General features: G+C 47.1%; 1 protein-coding gene and 1 long non-coding RNA gene across 10 annotated transcripts in view; both read left to right on the forward strand.

Annotated features, from left to right (window-relative positions):
- Window positions 1–18,895, forward strand: part of LOC135903595 (uncharacterized) — a 1,541,440-nt gene that overhangs the window by 1,376,433 nt on the left and 146,112 nt on the right. The gene's annotated exons all lie outside the window — the stretch shown is intronic.
- LOC135903593 (uncharacterized) lies at window positions 7,399–17,578 on the forward strand. Its single transcript, XR_011511434.1, has 4 exons — window positions 7,399–7,494; window positions 7,578–7,614; window positions 14,310–14,432; window positions 17,387–17,578. It is a non-coding gene; the product is annotated as an uncharacterized lncRNA (long non-coding RNA).

The raw sequence follows: 18,895 nt of genomic DNA on the forward strand, positions 1-18,895 counted from the left end.
AGCTTAGCGGCTGTAGGGTTGCGCTGGTAAGCATGAGGTCGCGAAATGAAATCCCGGCCCGTGTAGCCATATTTCGATGGGGGAGAAATGTGCAAACGCCAGTGTACCATGTATTGCGTACATGTTAAAGAACTGCAGTTGGTCAAAATAATCCAGAGTCTTCTACTACGGCTTGCCTCATTATCAGATTGTTGTTTTCGGCACGTAAAACTACAGAATTTATTTTTTCTTTTTCTAAAGCCGGGGCTATATGTTGCTCGAACTTTTGAATTATTATTATAATACATGACTATGCCAATTTTTTTTCTTTTTGTACCTCTGCTTGAAGTGATTTACGCTTGAATATATTAATTATGACAACATAGTATTATTACGTGAAAATTCAGTAACATTAAGATATTCCTGCTATTCGAGGGCTTTTGTTTTGATGTAATCATTTTTTATTCATGTTTCTGTGCTGCCGTCAACATAATAGGGCCTGCAAGCGCGTAAACCTGCCTAACGGCACTTATTATCCACCCCTACTCTGTGTGGTTATTGAAAAAGCATGTTAAAAGCACCCTGAAGCACTTTTTTTAGAGCGCAGCTCTTTGGCGTCCGTTCCTGGGTTTCGCGTCGTCGTCGGCGTTGTCGGCGGCCTCGTAACCAGCTCCGCCCCCCTTTCATCCCCCCAGCGCTAGCAGCGACCGACTGATACCGCTGGATGCCGCTGACGCCGCTAGAGAGTCAAGATAACGTGGCTGCATAGAACACCGTCGCCGCCATGCAGAAAGAGGAGGAAAGGGTCCCCCCCCCCCCCCTGTTCTTGTGTGGCGGATAGGGTGCTCTTCAGTTGCCGACGCGCCGGTTATTTCACGTAGGCCCCGGCACGTCGACGAATACGTGACCACCTTCCCACGGCTAGACCTGGTTCTTAGCGCTGCGGAAGCGAGGGTATCATATTGTTTGTGTCGGCATCGGCGGCGTTGTCCCTGAAACCAACTCCGCAGCTGGGGTTGACTCACTATCGGCGTCAGCGGCATCAGTCAGTCGCTGCTATCTCTTCCCTCCTCCCTTTATCGTGTTGTTCGCTTGCTGCGCGCGCTTCTGCCCCCATCTTTTGCCGCTGGGTGTACACGCCGCCCCCCTCCCCCCTCTTCCTGCGAGTCTCCGGTTGTCAAAGCACCGGCTCGAACTTAATTCCTTTCTTCGCTCCTCCTCCAATGCAACCCCTGTGCGGTGGCAATCAGAGAGCCAGATCGGTGGCGGCGGATCTGTATATGTGCACCGCCCGAGCCGAAATTGCCGCTGCCGTTCGCCACTGCGAAATTATCTGCCAGTTCTTTCTGAGCCATGAGCGAGACGACCGATGGAAGTCCTCCGTCTGCTGCTGCTGTTGCTGCTGCTAAACGAGCTGCCAGAGCAGAGGCCCAGCGCCGTCGCCGTCAGAATCCAGAGGTGCGTGCCGCCGAAGCAGAAGCTTACCGTCGCCGCCGTCGAGATGATCCAGGAGTACGCGTCGCCGAAGCAGAGGCTAAGCGCCGCCGCCGAGAAGACCCTGCCGTTCGCGCCGCCGAAGCGGAGGCTCATCGCCGCCGTCGAGAGCAACCAGCAGTAAGCGAGGCTGAAGCAGAAGCTCATCGCCGCCGCCGAGAAGACCTTGCAGTTCGCGCCACCGAAGCGGAGGCTCATCGCCGCCGTCGAGAGCAACCAGCAGTAAGCGAGGCTGAAGCAGAAGCTCATCGCCGCGGCCGAGAAGACCCTGCTGTTCGCACCGCCGAAGCGGAGGCTCATCGCCGCCGTCGAGAGCAACCAGCAGTAAGCGAGGCTGAAGCAGAAGCTCATCGCCGTCGCAGAGAAGACTCTACCGTTCGCGCGGCCGAGGCCGAGGCCAAACGCAAACAAAGGCTCGCATTGGCTGCGCTCAAATTTCGCATTAGGAAGTAACGTAATCGTCGGTAATTTTTTATCCCAGTGGAGGAAGACATTTGATGAGAAAATAGGCGATTTAGGAAATATTTTGCCACAAAAAGTACTTCAATGCATTCAGCAGCAGTGGAGTTATTGGCAATGAAACACGGCCTCCGCCGTGCTCGTGTTCTTTCTTCAATGCTTTGCACTGCGAAGGCTGCGGAGCAGTGCGGCGAGCCCACAACGCTCCGCCTTCTAAATGTCACCGTGGCGCGCAGTTCAAATTTCACTGTGGACGTTAACATTGACGCCACAACTTCCACATTTGGGGCCTACGACGCGCTACACACAAGCCAAACGCGGGTGCCCTCAGCGAGCCGCAGTGCGCTTATCCAGTGGACTCGTGGCGGCCCCCCGCGGTGGCCTCGGTATCTACGCCATGTAGCCGACCGCAGCTTGATGTCAGCTATCGGCCAACAGCAGCCGTCTAAACGAATGACGAAATAGTGCATGCGATGACGAAGTAGTGCATCTAGAAAAGAGCGAGGACAGGGCCTCTTGTTTTGCTTTGGAAAGAAAGCATTTGAGAGGAAGGTAACTTCGCGATCCGCTTGCGAGCTCCACGCACCACGTACGGCAGCAAAACTTGGCTGAGATGTTCGCAACGGCGTATGCTACCCGCGGACGTTATTTCACAGAGCCCGCATGGTGGTTCAGGGCCCCTTTAAACGTGCATTTTGTACTTGCCATCCATCTGATTAGGGGGTCAGAAACCGGCAACCGAACCTGCGCCCTCCTGCTTAGCAGAAGCACGAAGCTGTCACTTAACCTTCCAGCCTAGTGGTTAAATGGGAGTTCGCAAGACACAATTCAAGTAGGAGCTCTGCCCTATGTGATGTTCCACTCTGCTTAAAAATGCTTATTGCACTACACTGTCATTTTCTTGCGATAGGAAATACGTGGAAACTCCAGGTGAGTTCCCGTCATCGGCGTCGCCGTGAGGCTCGCACAAAATCCAAGGCCGGTAACCGGTGCAGCGCGCCGTATGCTGCATGTGCGAGCGAAAGCACGCGAGGGGAGCCGAAGATCGCGGCCCAACAATCTGGCGCTCTCGAGGGAGGAAGGCTGAGAGAAAACGCGCCGTCTTCCGTCACGCGTGAGGCCGCACGGGGATGGGAGGCGGCGTGGTGCTCCGGCAGCAACTGCGTATTTCGCAACCGAGCACGAGGGAACTGTAGACGGCGGCTCAATACATCGTGCGGAAGGAACGAAGGCGTGAGGCAGCGCAGGAGGGAAGAGGGGTTGCTTCGACTCCGTCAAGAAGTACGTGTTTTGCACGGCGGCGTGCGCTCGCGCGCACCGTATTTTGAAAGGCATCTGCAGACGGCTGGTACCTGTGTGTGCGCTGTGTTCTCACCCCTTTTGCATTCAAGCGACAGATGGCGCTTAGCGCGCTGCTGCTGCTGCCCCGCTTGCTCACACCCGAGTTTTGACAGCGAGTGTCGGCGCTCAGCGACTGTGAAGTGTTCATGTTTGCTGGCGCGCGCTGACACCGTGCTTCGTTATTTCAGTTAGTAAACGAATCTTTCCATGTTTATACAGCCAATAAAGCGACCCCCCTTACTTCGTAGGGCTGTCTACTAAATTGCTATAGCAATCGATGCTTCACCTTTTGGGCGAAACTGCGATTTTTTATGCGAAGCATATTACGAGAGCTCAACCCAGCTCCTCAGGCGCGGCGGTGTCGCCTTCAATACCACGTGACACCGTGACGTCACGACAGAGGAGAAACGGGGCTCCAGCTCGCGCCGTCGCTCGCGGCGTCGACTTCAAGGCTGACCACGTGACACCGTGACGTCACGACGGAGGAGAAACGGGGCTCCAACTCGCGCCGTCGCTCGCGCCGTCGCGGCGGTATATAAGCAGCTGCGCTTGCCTCTGCTAGACACTCACGAAGTGAGATGCCTCCTGGAGACAGAGCTGCTCGTTGGAATGAGAAGCGAAGGTTGCGGCGTGCTACAGAGACTGTTTCTAGGTGGCTTTGCTACGGCGCAGCGACTACGCGCCCCGCATCGGACGCGGTGAGCGTCGAGCACAGCGGAGCGTTCGGCGCGACAACGAAATGTGCGCCTGAGCAAGCGCCGCACGCCTGAGCCGACGCCGACATCTACGTCTGTGATGGACGCCCCGTTTACACTTCGAGAGCTACAGACAGCACTCAGCGGCCTGCGGCGTCGATGTGCACCAGGTCCTGACGGCATCACCAACCAGATGATGCAGAACCTACCTCTGGAACACCGAAAGATGCTTCTAATCTATCTCAATCGAGTGTGGGAGACTGGCGACGTTCCTCCTTCATGGAAAGTAGCTCGCGTTGTCCCAGTGCTGAAGCCCGGCAAAGAAATGACAGACTTGGCCTCGTATCGTCCTGTATCACTGACGTCGTGCGTGGCTAAGCTTATGGAGAAGCTGGCAAGTAAGCGTTTATCTTGGTGGCTCGAAGATAGAAGGGCTCTGCCAACATGCATGACTGGATTCCGAACAGGTTTAAGCGCGCAAGACAGCGTCTTGGACTTGATAAGCCATATTGAACATCATAGAGCTTTCGGCCTTTCAACACTAGTTATTTTCCTAGACGTATCAAAGGCTTATGATACCATCCTTCAGAGCTCAATACTAAATAGTTTGCAGGCCATGGGCGTACAGGGTTATCTTCTGCGCTTCATTCACTCATTTATCAGTGATCGGAAAATTCAAGTGCGGTTAGGAAGTACCACAAGCACCGAAAGGGTGGTATCGCGAGGTGTACCTCAAGGAAGTGTTCTTTCCCCAACGCTCTTTAACGTTGCAATGGCTGGTCTTCCCGCTGAAGTGCAAAAACATTGCAGGCATGTCCATATGTCGATATACGCGGACGACATCTGTCTTTGGTTAACCGGATATCAACACAAGCGTTTAGCTCTGATAGCTCGACAGGCATTACTTTCAGTTCAAAATTACCTTCAAGGTGTGGGGTTGACTCTCTCGGTGGAAAAATCTGGCTTCATAATGTTTCCAGGTAGAGGAAGAAGGTATGCGCGGCTGAAGATAGACCTTAATCAATCTTGTCTTCGACAATTTAAACAGAAGTGCTTTTTAAGCGTCATTATCGACTACCGCCTACAGTGGCGACGAGCTGTGGACTCGGTTGTGACATCGATATCTTCGCGTCTCAATGTAATCCGTAGAGATGCAAGTGAGCAATGGGGAAATCACCCTTCTTTGTGACGAGTCGAATAATGTATCAGCTCCCTTTAATTTCCCCATCGCTATCACAGCTGGAACGACTTGAGGTTCTGCACAGAAAGGGCCTAAGAAGGGCTCTTGGCGTTCCGCAGACTGCTCCTAACAATGCAGTACTTTATGAATCTCTATCGAGACCTCTTAGCTTAGTCGCTTCACAAAGGTTATTGATGCAAATTGGCCGCCTCAAACAGACGGCAGCTGGCCGAGCCCTTCTACAGCGCCTTCGAAAGAGATCCGAGTCCCGAGTGTACTTGGCCCTTAATACTCTTGGTTACCTGGGTCTTTACGCTAGAGGTCGAATTAAGAGGTCGAAACCGCCTTGGTCTTTCGCGAGCCTCGATAGTTCGTTGGCAGTTCCTCACGTTCGTGCTAAGCGGAGTTCTCCTTTGGCAGCAACGCGTTCGCTCGTACTGGAACATCTTGAAACGGCATATGCACGTCATCTTCAAATTTTTACTGATGGCTCTGTGGACAAGGTCAGAGGATCTAGTGCAGCTGCTTTTCACATTCCCTCTTTGAACTTTGATTGGTCCGTTCGCTTCACTACAGTCGTGTCCTCCACAACGGCCGAAAGCGTTGCCATTGAGGCAGCTCTCAAAAAGCTACGGTTTTGTACGCCACAACCTGTGGTCATTCTTACAGATTCGAAATCCGCCCTTCAAAGGTTAGAGCACGGATTCCCTACTGATGCCTTATCTCTAAGCTCCCTACGTTCGGTGCAAAATCTCAGTGTCAAAGGCTTCTCCATACGATTCCAATGGGTGCCATCACACATAGGTAGCATAGGCAACGAGATGGCGGACAGCCTCGCCCATAGAGCGCTGTCTGGGAATCCTTCAAGAAAAGTGCCTCAAGAAGACGGGAGACTCTTCAGAGAAGCGGTGTCGTGCCACTTCAGTTCTTTGTGGAGCTCACCTCACAAGCCATGTGTGATCAAGGGTCTCCAAAGAAACCAAGCAACCTTACTGCTCCGCATTCTCACGGGCTCTGCTCGTACCCCTGCGTGGATGTTTAAGACTGGCCTGGCGTTATCACCATTATGTTCAACGTGTGGTGTGTTTGGTGACATAGAACATTACCTAATGTGCTGTACTGTGCATAACGCGGAAAGGAGGGTGTTATTCGGGTCTCTCAAGAACACAGGACTTCCTCACAGCTCGCTTCAGGACATAGTTTTCCCGCGCGGGAACCGGTTGTGTAGGAAGGAGGTCTCTCGCCTTCTGTTAAATTACCTACAGGACACGGATTTGGCTTCAACATGGTGAACTGAGGAGTGAACATTTGTAATTGGGAGGTCTGTGTCGGATTACGTGATTTAATTATTTTAAGTGTCGCTACGGTGGAGCAATTGCCGGCAGCAACTGCAAGGCTAATCCCTCCAGTAGCCTACAACAACTCAACAACAACAACTCAACAACCGACGCCGACGACACCGGCTTTTCTGCGACACGAGCTCCTTAACGCTGTCGCGTTAAAATAAAGGCTAGTATGCTTCGCATCCTGGGCTTAACCTTAGCTAAGCCACAGCCATTTTTTTTAGGTATCATGAGTTAGTTATGAGTTTTTATATAACGTCCGCTTCACTAGCATGTAGTTTCAAGGTTCAATAGTAGTAGCTGTTCTTTTAAAATTGCAGCAGCTGCGTAATGTTCCTGCTGCACTCAATCGTTAATTATTCTTATCTGCGTTCTGCTTTACGCTAATAGAACCGGAAAAAAAAGCTGTAAAGCAAAGGATGAAAGGGAAAAAGCAGACCTCAAAAATAAATATTCATCGTCGAAGTACGCAAGAACTTTGGGCGTTTCAAGTTGGCGATAACCACGTAATTTGAAATCAATTATAGCGCCAACTTATTGCGGGCACTCGTTGCCTGGCTTCGATGTCCGTACCACATGACCCCGCCTTTCGCTATCGAGGCAAGTGCAATTTGCCTCATTTCGTTAGGCAGCCTTCGTTGTGCATAACGATGACGAGGAAGGAAAGCAGAAAAAATAAAGAAACCTATTTTCACCTCAGCGCTTAGTAAGAAACAGGGAAGAACAATGACTACCGCTTCTATTGTTAAGTACCCCTGCTGTTTTAACAAGGCGGTAATTATTTCCCTGGCGCATTATTCTTCAGGGTAACGAGCAATGGGATTGTCTTTTATTCATTCGAAGTTTTAAATGCTTCTCCTTCGCTCTGGCGGGATGTAAATCTTCGTTAATGCGTTCAGTTGAAGATCGCCTAATTCTCGCATAGCAGCTCTAATGACGTCTTCAAGTACAGAGCGAAAGGCGAGAGCTGAGCATGATTGCGATAAAAGGCTTTACCTTAATGGTAAGATGCGATTTTTTTCTTTTGCGCTCGTTCTTAGGGGGAACGAAATAATAGGGCTAACAGTCTGCGCGCATATTTTTCAGCTTCATTTGAGAAACTTCACGGGGGTGCTTTGGGAAGGCAAGTGCTGCGTTCGCAATTCCGTCAGGCTGCTGCTGCTTTGATTTATTGTCGAATGGCACCGTTTTCTTCCGCAAAGCCCTTTTCTAATAATCTGTTGCACATAGTTTCCTAGAGAAGTACCTGTAATTGTGAGGTCTAAGTGTTAAAAAAAAAAAGAAAGAAGAATGCATGGACTTAATAAAAGTGCGATTCATCATTCAATATGCAAATATGTGGTTATAAGCTGGCAGCACGTTATTGTTACCTTGAGTAATGTATTACTGGACCCATACTACCGGTACACTGAATGTCTCGCTAAATATAACCTCATCTTGAATAGTTGTACATTGTGCTAGGTTGGTAACTGAAATATAAAATTATATACGTTCTCTACATTGAAGTAAATGATATGTAAATGCTGTCTGGCTCGCAAAAAAACACATCATAAGTGTTCTTACATATGTCTTGTTTTTATTTCATTATTTCTAGTTTCAATGCCGCGTGGGGCGTTACAGAGGGATGTGAATATTGCTACACATAGCAGAAATTGCACTTTAGGTCATGTTGGCTTCGGAAAGCTCGTGATGCAAGGGGAGGGCCGGCTCCAGCTGAAACCGGTCCTTTGCATGGTGGAGTCACAATGCTGGTTATTGAGGCTGCTTGGTATGTGGTATACTTGGTGATGAGGTCGAGACTAGATGGCATATGATGTGCAATAATCAATAATTTCTTTAGGTCGAAATTCGTATGATAGATCTCGTAAAAGAGAACATGGTTTGTGATGTTTCGTCTTGCTCGAGGTGGATGACGCCAAGCTTGATTTTAATCTAAGTTACGCTTGCGCTATGAAATAATTATGAAGGACAGATTGCGTGCTTTCACATGGCTTCAGTTAACGAGGTGAGCAAGAAGGTGCGAAAATCAGCAGTACAAACAGCATATCCAAGTTTGGATCTGACAAGAAACCTACGCTGTTTAAAACGGATGATCGGGATACAAAGTAAAAGAAATGAAATGTAACATTAGAAAAAGATTTTAGCCATGAGTTCAATATGAGCTTACCTGTACTATGCCGTATGTCAAGTTGATGATAGAAAATAGCAATTCCAAAGCGGCAATAATAACCGTGTACGGAAAACTGCAGGGGGATGACAAATACGGGATGAGCACGTTATAGTTTACGTTTGTTCACATCTAGTTTCATTAACCAACCAGAACGCCATGCTTCAGTTGCGTTACGATCAGTTTGAAGCTGATATATGTAACGAAGGTTAGTTATTTCTGTGAAAATCGCGTAATCGTCAGCAAGAAGCTTAACTTGGGAGGAAAAATTGCTACGAAGCTCATTATTTGATAAAACAAAGGAGTAAAGGCCCGACAGCGTTCGCTTGTGATGAATCAGTAGGGATAGACATAGTGGTACAATCAGTTGCGGGCTCGGACCAAGGTTATTAATGATATAAAAAAGCATTCTGACTACTTAAGTACATCGGCGACATTATTATGAGTTTTAAGCTTCAGAAGATGACTACAGTGGCAAACGATGACAAATCCTTCCTGAATGTTCACAAAGCTATGCTTTCTATAAAAGAACTGTAGTCAAGTACAGAAAACACTATAACCATGTGTACAATATTTTTGAGAGGTGACATTTTGGATGATTTCATAGTGTAATAGACAAAGAAGACAAAAGTTAAGTGCAGCCGATTGTACAGAGCTATATACGGTGAGGGTACTATAAAATATTCTGATAAGTAGGGCGTGTGCTCATTACTTATGAGCAAGAGTCAATGCCTACGTTTTGCACGTGAACAAGCGTTTCTGCTCTTAGAGCCGGTGCCTTTTATCATTGAGCGAAGGTATTACTTTCTTGTGCAGAATAGCAAACACACATTCAGAACACGCTGAACGAATTTTGAGTAAATGCTTGTGCAACGAATAATTCAGTAAATGTATGATGATTTCATGTTAATTTTGAAAGATCCTTGCGTGGAACGAATTTTTTGCTGTTCACAGCTCTGCGAAATCAGCATTGATGCGCTAGATGGCATTGCTTTCAAATGCAGCAGTGATTCAAAGGCTCTGTAAGAACTTGTAATGCTGCGACGTAAGTTGAGACAAGCCGCTCCTGACCTAAGACTTCGCGCAGGGTGTCGTCTCGTTCCAGCCACTCTTATGTCGACAAACCTTGTATGTCTAGGGCAGACATTTTCTAACACTCGTTGCAAATCATGCCAATGGAAGACTCAATTGAAGGTGCGAATTGCTTCCCGATTTTCGAAAAGAAACTGAAGTTGGGACTTGTTTACATTCGAGTTCGATTATCCTACACTTAGGCTGCTTGAATGCTGCTTAATGCTTTTCTATGTTTTAATTATATTGTTGACTGCCATATTGTTTGCAATTATTTCCATGTGCCGTATGCTGTTTGTATATACCGTAATAGCAAATACCATTTGCTGTAAGTACACTCAACGTGTTCTGTTTTCATGGCGCTATTTTTTTTTGTGCCGCATGTGTATTTTGTGCTTTCGCATTTTTTATCCTGCCTGCTCATATAACCCCAAAACTGCTAACACCATCACCACCGCCACCACCAGCAGCGCCACCAAGACCACTTCCTTTTTTCTCCTTCAAATGAGAATACCCAACCTGTAACAACCAGCAAGATCTCACATTGTTGGAAATAAATAAATATCAGGGAGTATTTGTATAGGCATTAGTACGGCATGCCTGGCGGAGAAGATGCAGCACAAATACATGCTTCATTTAGTAGATAATTACCTATACCTTACTTAATTGCAAGTCAGACATAAGTGATAAGTAACCAACATAGACAACAAAAAAGCGCATCTGACCATTATAGCATTTATTCAGGTTGTGCACTTAAAGCGTATGCTTTTATTTGGAAGAATTCAGCAGAGCTCCAGCATTTCATTTTCGTGTACAACAATAGTTGGTGTCATCTTAAAAAAAAACAAAAAAAAAACGCCGTAATTGCTCAGTGGCTATGGTGTTAGGCTGCTGAGCATGAGGTCGCGGGATCGAATCCCGGCCACGGCGGCCGCATTTCGAGGGGGCGAAATTTCCGGTGTCCTCCCCCACAGCGTGCCTCATAATTAGAAAGTGGTTTTGGCACATTAAACCCCATAATTTAATTTTTTTTTATAAAAAAAGGCGACAATGGTGATCAGCGCCAACTGTAACGTCACCTGCTATGCAACACTGAAATATGGCGTTAAACTGGGCACTATTCTGTAAAAACAACTGGACTTGATTGGAGCGACATCAAGCTAGACCTTACTCCAGTGCCTTCTGCTGGAAACGTCCAGTGTGTCATGGTGGAGTGGCGGGTGAGCTTTACGTATGACGGGTTTTACCTACACGTCATATTTTCCCAGAACAGAACGTGTATATATCCCGCCACATCAGCTCGTCCCCTGTAAATACACTTTGGGAATGCCACTGCATGAACTTCGATAATCAGAATGGGGCCGTGTCTTCGTTGTGCAGTTATTTAATTGTGGAGGAAAACTGAAACTCACAGATGCTCTGCGATTCCCGCGAAATGTGCTAGGTGTGTTATGCAGCACGCTGGTCAATTCGCTTTATTTTATGCGGTCGCACCCATACCGGCCTGGTAGCAGAAAAATTCGCGCTAGTGTTCAGGGTTACACGCTTGTATACTTCTTTCACGTATCCGTCAAGTTAAATGAACTAAATATAAAAAAAGAAACTGAGCGTCCTCAAGTGTGCCGCTCTTTTTTCTGGCGTAAGCTGCCTTACTTAAGCTTCTTCAATTCTAGATGCGCAGAGTAACGCAACTCACTCAAATAAGCGATCTCTCTACACGGCGCTAAGAAGGGCACACTGGGTCCCTTTGTAAAAGAAGTATGTCACGTTCCTGAGGCTTCTCAGTGAATTTAGGGCAACGTCGGCCAAGAAGGCTAATGCAATATCCCGGCAGTCGTCGTTTCCCGATATTCGCTTTACGATAGAACCCGTCCGAGGGAAGGCACTCGAGTACTTGCAGTCAGGCAAACTACATCCCCTAGATGGCTTAAAGTCGAAGGGAAACAGCCACGGAAAGTTATTTCGCCACAAGCGAAGAGTTTACGGACGGCATGGGGAGGCAAAAACTTTACTACGATACCACGTACGTAAATAAATATGAACAAAAACTGCGCTAGCGACTGAACACCAGAGCGGGAATAATAGGAGCAGGACAACAGCGTACATTTGCGCTTTTGTTAGGTGTAGCCGTAAAATATTTCCCAACGACGCCCAAGAACCGCTGCTGTACTTGCAAGTTGCCTCGGTGTTTCCTTAGCAAAGAGCCTTCTTGACAGACACTAAAGCTGCAGGGATCCTTTTATGTCTTCCTCACTTTCTTCGCTTCTTCATTCGTTTTTTTTTGTTGTTGTTGTCTTTCCTTTTCATTATATGAGCAAGAAATGGCAAGTTTTCCCGCATTCCTTCCAATGAGCCACTCTATGACAATTGCCTCAGTGGTTCATGTTTCTATGAGCGTGGCAGCAAATAAACAAAAGAAGACTATGTCGCACGTCCGCATTTTACGCCATTTTTGTGATGATACCGCAACCAAGGAACGTTTGCCTCGGTTTGCTTCGAATGTAACGGTCCATTTTCCTTCCGCTGACGACACTTCCAGATGAGTGACTATCCATTTAAGGGCATCTTTTGATCCCCGCCACAGATGAGCCAAAGTGACAGTTACCACTGGCGACCACGTCTAGCACATTTTTCATTCTATGTGTGATGTCAGAAGCGGGATAAACTTTCGTGCCCAATTGTACAATAATAATCTGCAGCCGGGGCGTTTACAGGAGTGGATCTGAATGTCTGATTTCATGTTCCGTTCGCATGAACTCTCTCGTGCGCCCCGGCAACAGTCGCATGAAAAGCTGCTTTGGAGCAAATCAGGTGAACAAGCTCATTCTTATATGCACCTAGAAAATTCACCACATGCTCGCAAACGACGCTGCTACTAATCTTGGTGCATTTTTTTTTCAAGCCAAGTGACATCAGTTTCAACCAGTAAGACCCCATAGCGCTTGCTTTCCTATTCTGGGAATGCAAAGGGTAGGGCTAGTTTGGTGCAGGTGTTGAAGTAAAACGCACTACTGAGCCAAAAGATCGAACGAACGATCCACGCGAAGGATAGACGTGACAGCTAGATGCCTGTATTTGTACATGTATCTCTAGCGTAGATAGTTTCCCACTTTTCCCATCTAGACCCCGATTGGCCGGAATCAGAGTAATTAAACAGCAGAGGCCGCTAGAACACTGAGATTTCCGAGACGTTACTTCAGTTCATGAAATCTACTCTCTTCATTGACCGCTTGTAGATGTGATAGGCAGCCCTATTTGCTCGCACTGCTAATGCTTCCTTCCCTCTCCATTCCTCCTTCAACTCTCCTTCATTTCATCCCTTAATCCCTTTCTCTCTGCACGTATCCTGTTTACCTCTCTACCTTTTCTCTCCGCTTGCCCCCATAGTAGTGGTGGCCAGATTCGCTTTGCATAGGTAATAGCAACTGGTTAGCTATATTCAGGTAATTCTTTAAAATTTTGCAGAAGAACTTATAATATGCCCAAAGATAGTTTTAATGAATGAATGGATATACCATTTATTTTATCAGGATGCTTTGCATGTTTTGCATTCGCACACAGCCGAGGAAGCTTACTATTTTTTTTTCACGTATATAAGTGGGCAGATATATGTTCAGCAATCAACGCACATTAAACGCTATGCACCCAAAAGACCATTCACTAAGAAAATTACGAAAAACATCAAGCACGAGATGTAGGAACTAACCCACTCTTGCGACGCAAAGGCAAAATAGTTGTTTGGTAGGGACGTTCAGAGAATCCAGAAAATCGATTAAGTTTATCTCCTATAATAATGCTAGACGTAAAAAAATGCGAACGAACCCTATCGCAATGCGAGTTTCGGAGCATCTACAAGACAAAGTTGTAGCTGAACTTATCACTCACGTATGAAACTGCAAGCACTTGAACATGTCCTCACTTGTAGTTTCTGGAACCATGTAGACTACGTGTGTTTACTTTTATCAGTTTATTCCAGTAAAAAAATATGCCTTGATCACCGCACGTCTGCGAAGCACGTAAAAACATTACTGTTCAAGTATAATGAAAAACACAAATTGCTTTTGCGTTGGCATTGACTTGACGCTACATTATACTTTCTAATTTGTCACTAGATGAATCGATTAAAGTAGGATTGCTTAACGGGAGGTACCGTAACGTAACTCTGAGAACACGAGCTTATTTGCATTTCGTCCCCGTGACCAAAGACCAAACCCGTGACATCGGGTTCTGCAGCGCAGCGCCATTGACGCGGGGCTATCGGCGCGAATGTCTATACCTCCTACCACAGTGCAGAAGTACACCAGAGCAAGCTAGCTTTTGCCGACTTTTCTGTGCCCTTACAAATCTTTTTTGTCCTCTTTTTTTAAAAGCGAAGCTATCTTTGTGAATCCTCCCGAACTCTCGTGCTGCTGGGTGTCCATACATAAAATAATCGTTCAAATAGAAAAGAGAAAGTCGGACTTAGCGCCTGATCCTGGGATCGAACCTCCAATCCCCCAATAGAGCAAATCAATGCTCCAACGTTAGGCCCCCCATCGCACGTGTACTTTTGTCGTGCCAACGCCAACTGTCTCTTTCAGACGAATTCGACATGTGTCACGTTCTGTACCACGGGGGCACGAGAGTACATGCACGTGCGCCATTTCCCGTCACACCAAAGGCGCAAGAATTAAATCGGCATATGATTATCCGCTTCACTTCACGTAAGTTCCAAGATGTACGTTGTATCACAATCATTTTTTTTCTATCTCTTCTGTCAATTGCATATGGGTAGCCTATTCAACAGCGTTCTATCCTTAACTATATGTGTGCTATAGTGGGTAATAAATTGATAGGTTATGGTATGCTTACTCTAAGTTCGGCGCATATATGTGTGGACAACGACATAGTGGTTCGATCCGTGCCGGGGCGGCCGCATTCCGATGGAAGCGAAATACAAAAGTGCTCGTGTACATTGATTGATGTACCCGCCGAAGAAGCCCAAGTGAAAAAAAAAAACTCAGTGCCCTTCCATTCTGTGAGGGAGGAAGACCAGCGAAGCTGTGTATGAGGGCTGCCTAATGGAGAACTGCACCTCCACCGCGGGTCGGTCGGGCGTTGGACTTTCGTCAGGATGGGCCCACGTATGGGGAGGGCTTAACGCCAGCTTTACCGCCTCCGCGGGTCGGCTGGACGTTTCACTACCTTTGGGATCGGCCAACGTATGAAAGTTGTTGCTCTCTGCGCGGACGCGATCCGCCAGATCCTACCTATAGACATCTTCGCTTTAACAAATATCTATACATCTGGGGTGTCCCACTATGACGCGCCTCATAATCAGATAACGGTTATAGCGCGTAATGTCCCAGAATTCAAATAATTATTTTAATTACTAAGAGAACGTGCCCTAGGGCCAGAAATAAGCGTGGCCCCATCACGCTAATAAATTAACTTTCTGTGTTTATAGCACCAAGGGAGGAATGCTAGAAGTCAGCGAGCGCGTCATTTCACTTTCGTAGGACAATATACGGCCGTGAAGCGAAATAAAATAACAGCACCAGCACGTGGGAGTTCAGAAGAATGCTCGCGGCTTCCTCCACTAATTGAATACTACCACCACAGGGGGAAAAAAAACAGAAGCAACGTTTTCTTCACTGCTCTGACACGCGCTTCGGGCATATTCCCAGTGCTTGGATATCGCAATTTAGGGCACCGGTTCGCGCCTTTACCCGCTTTCTTGCTCCTCAGTTTGCGCAGAAACGAAAACTAATTTAGCCGCGGGCCCGTTTTCTTATTGGTGTCGCCGCATCTTCACGCGCACTCAGGGGGCACACGCACATGAATGGAGACGCACGCACTGCTGTATGGCCTGCAGACAGAAGCTTATTTGCTGCTGTTTTCAGAACTTGCGGGGCCTGTGCGAACTCGCACAATGAGCGCGACACGACGGCGGTAAACAATGTATTACGCACGTGAGAGATTGCTGACACTCTTAGGCACTTTGCGTCAAGCTTGGCGACGCGCTTCCGAAATGAGAAAGCTGCTGCATCGAGGAAAGAATATCCAAAGAACTCCCATCAAACTTTTCTTTCTTCAGTCTAGCCTCAGTCGTGAGGCCCTGGAGCTTCGGACGTTGCCTTATTCTTTATTATTTTTTTCTTCTTAATTTGCAAGACTGTTAGCTTTCAGCGGAATTGGGACAACAACGGTTCGGCTATAAATAGAAGGGCATTCGCCGCATCATACATTCACTGATTAGATTTGTGAACTGCGCATCAGCTGGCTGAGGCATAGACGAAAGCCCTTCCAGAACACGTGCACAAAAAGGAGTGCGGGGTACATGTTTCTCTCATTTTGGTATTTCAACTGTACAAGTACAGGCTACCTTTATTTATGGTGCTAAGCTTTATCTATTGTACTATTTATTGTACTATTTGTTGTATAGAAAATTATAAGGAATTATAAATTAAGTATCGGAACTCGAGAGCAAAGCGGGTGTCTTTCCTGTCGCGCGAAAAGGACATTATGGGGAAGTCGCCGACCCGAAGCACGGGTGACTAGGACCTCAGCCAATACTGTGGATGTAGATCTTGGGATTTAGTGGCACATAATCACTCTGGGAGACATACTTATTTTACCATTCTTCTTCTTCCGTACCACACGCGGCAATGTCCGCTCTTGCGGCAATCAGCACAAAATCCCCACATAACATGACAAAAAAAAAGTGCAACGCACGAGGTTTGGCTATTCTGGTAGGCGAAGAGCGATTGAGAAATCGAGTTAGTTCTTCAGACATATCTAAAACACTTGACGGCGCTAGAAGTGGCGTCGTCGTGTAGTCGTAGGTGTTTCGTCCGCGTCTAGATAGCGCCATCTAGTGCTTTTCGTTTGTCCCATGTTTTCTCGCCCCTACAGTGCACACCAATACATTCCTTCTTTTACGCTCACTATCATAACCAATGCACTCCAAACAACGAAACAAAAGGCCGTAGTAGGTCATGTGATAGATGGAGCTGAGTCCAGGCTCTTGTATTGCACGATCAGATTTCAAATCTCTCGAAAGACAACGAGGCGGTCGCTAACATTGCTCCAGCAGTAATTTTTCCAACATTGGGCTCATCGGAAAATGTTATTTTGTTATTCTATCTATCTATCTATGACACTCGAAGACCAATGTGGGTTAGCGACTGCAACGCAGTCTTGGACAGCGTCCAGAGCCCAAAAGTTTCATTTTTTTGTACCAGCATCAAGTGTTGATTGTTTCGATGGTGCAAAGCGCGTAAGCTGACTACTACTACTACTACTACTACTACTACTACTACTACTACTACTACTACTACTACTACTACTACTAATAATAATAATAATAATAATAATAATAATAATAATAATAATAATGTGCAGCGGCAAATTACGGCCTCTTAAAGGAAAAGGTTTTTGATAAAACGTGTACCAAAGTTATGCAAGACGAATCATTGAATCTTCCTTCTGAAAAAAAGAAGACCATTGAATAATGCAAGAGTTAAACAAATTAATTTACGCAATATTTGTCCTGAAAAGCTTCTTCACCTCGTTGATTACAACCCTAATATTGTGCTCACAGGCGAGAAAAAGTCCTTAATTGAACAAAATTTCAAGAAGATCATGCCTTATTCTTTTATTTTGCCGCGCTGCTCAGCCTCGCCCTCGAGGATCAACTATGGGCCGTCCAGCGGGCCGAGGATGCCGCCAGGACCCAAGAACTGCTGGCCATCGCCTAGGCGGGGCCTTTGGTCCTCCCCACCAACTCGCAGGGCACGCAATAAAGTTATTCCCTCCTCCTCCTCCTAGCTTAGCAGCCCATACAAATACTCATATAAGTCAAATTCCATATTGCCATTAAACATTTTTATTTTCTTTTACTAGCAGTTGCGATGGCATCTTTCCTGCCATCACACGGCTCAAATGATGCCCATTTCTTTGCAACGGCGTGTTTGAATGCGTTTTGCCGTAGCGCGGCAGAAGGGGCCACCGTTCAGTTGGAGAGACATAGCGTGCTGCCTGTATGTGTGAACATAGACTGGGCCTTCACCCCTCGATATTGAGAACCAATCTCAAGAACACAGGCGAAATAGCGTCCTAAATTTGCTGCCGCGTTGAAAACAAGCCTAGCAAAAGTCTACAACACCATCACTTCCCCTGAAGGGCACAGACGGGTAGAAGCGAATACACGTTCGGCCTCAAGCAAGCAGGCATATAGGCAGGCCACGTTCCACTATGTAAGGCGAGGGCAAAGCTTCTTCTTTCTTTTTTTCATTAGTGCAACGGAAGGCTGCTACAGACCTCGCGAAAAACTGGCGCGCTATAACGTAAAACTATTCCAAACTTTTCTGTTCCATTTCTGCTATCAGCCCTCCACGATTGGTGAAAAACTTTTTTCGACCACGCCCACTTCACGTGTCTGTCACGCGACGTCACGAAAACCGCGATAGCTCCCCATCTGATATGATGTGTACTCACTGATTATGCATGACTTGACCGAAAAAAGAAAAACAGTTATTTCTAATTCGACCCCTTTTCGCCATTAGCTCTCGGCTATTGGTAAAAAGTTTTCGGGCTGCACCCACTTCACCTGCCTGTCTCGCGACGTCACAAAACCGCGCAAACTCACCTCGTCAAAGTGACGTGTACGCGATAAAGATGCATTAATATGCCGAACAAAATTGAATTTTCTTCGGTATAGCCGCAGGCTGCCCCGTTCCGAAAGGAATAAAAGATGCCTGCCGCCGATCGCTGAGACGCTGGCTACTCGAACCTGCCGGAGAGCATGGGTGCACTTGCGTATAATAAAACTTCTTGCGTGGCTGTGTAACGTTTTCGAGCCTTTTCGGCACGTTTACCACCTCGTTCTGCCAACTCTTCTTTGCTGAGGGTCAGTTTTAGCGTGATTCTTAAGCTTCCGTTGCATGCCGGCGTGATTTTCGACCAGCCACCACAAGCTAAGTAAGGGAAAGCCGACCAATCGCAGACGCCGGCACCACCCTCTTCATCCGGTTATCGACTTTCAGTGCACTGGCTCTGCCCCAGTGAATCCCTCTCCACTTGAGCGTTCTCCTCGCTTCTTGTCAGCCAATTAGATACGACAAGCCGCTCAGTGCAGGTAATGTTATTCGTTTTTTCAAGCAAACAAAATGACCTCCTATGAACG

Source organism: Dermacentor albipictus, chromosome 1 (assembly GCF_038994185.2).
Source record: "Dermacentor albipictus isolate Rhodes 1998 colony chromosome 1, USDA_Dalb.pri_finalv2, whole genome shotgun sequence".
NCBI classification, from domain to species: domain Eukaryota; kingdom Metazoa; phylum Arthropoda; class Arachnida; order Ixodida; family Ixodidae; genus Dermacentor; species Dermacentor albipictus.